Source organism: Rhea americana, unplaced genomic scaffold (genome assembly GCF_003343005.1).
Source record: "Rhea americana isolate MKP2758 unplaced genomic scaffold, rheAme1 scaffold_17, whole genome shotgun sequence".
Lineage (NCBI taxonomy): Eukaryota > Metazoa > Chordata > Aves > Rheiformes > Rheidae > Rhea > Rhea americana.
Genome location: NW_028185816.1, coordinates 6,064,915 through 6,065,755, shown reverse-complemented (window position 1 = coordinate 6,065,755; position 841 = coordinate 6,064,915).

The following is an 841-nucleotide window of genomic DNA, read 5'->3' as shown; positions in this document are numbered from 1 at the left end:
CTCATAGCCCAGCACCCTAAATATACAAGAATATACATAGTTATATTTGGGCAAAAGCTGTTGTACAGCAGAGAGGAGTTACCGAGAGGTTTTTAGAGTAACCACCCCAGAGTTTTCCCGGTACATACAGCCTGAGTGCAGCCAGGACCAGCTGTTTTCAGAGCTCTTACTAAACGAGTTATGCTCTTTGCTYATGCTATTATTGCTAATGTAAAGGTGCACAAATGCAACTACTCCTTAGATTAGCACGTTTTCTTGCATTCACCCTAACTTTGTCCAAATGTACAGTTTATTATTTTGAATTTAAGATAGCCTGAATTTTGCCCACAACCAGACCACAGAGGAGAATCCACTGGCTTTGCAGAGGAAACGGCTTGGTCTGAACGAGGGCAGCCAAGTCAGCTGGACGCCACCCTGCCCTTCTCTAAGAAGACAGGAGCCTCATGCAGGGCCCATCTGTCCTATTCCAAATGTAAGTCAGGTGTTCCACCGGTGGGAATTGCATACGGCAGGGTGGTTTCCTGTCACGGATGGTCTGAATTAAAGGCTGGAGGGAGCAAGTATTTGAATACAGAATTTAAAGCACCCGTGAAAGATTTTCAAGTGACTTACTAATAGGGACTTTACCCCCATTTAGAGACACGAGGGAGAGCGCAGATAAGGAGGTACAAGGTGGCGGCGGCGGCAGGGTGCAGATTTCCCTATTACATAACCGATCCCAATTTTTGCTTGCACCAGACACGAAATACAGCTGAGACTAAAACAGCTAACAACGGCAGAGCCTCGCTATTTTTATGCCAAGAGCGAGGCCGACGCGGGAGCTGTTTAACCGCGGCCCCAC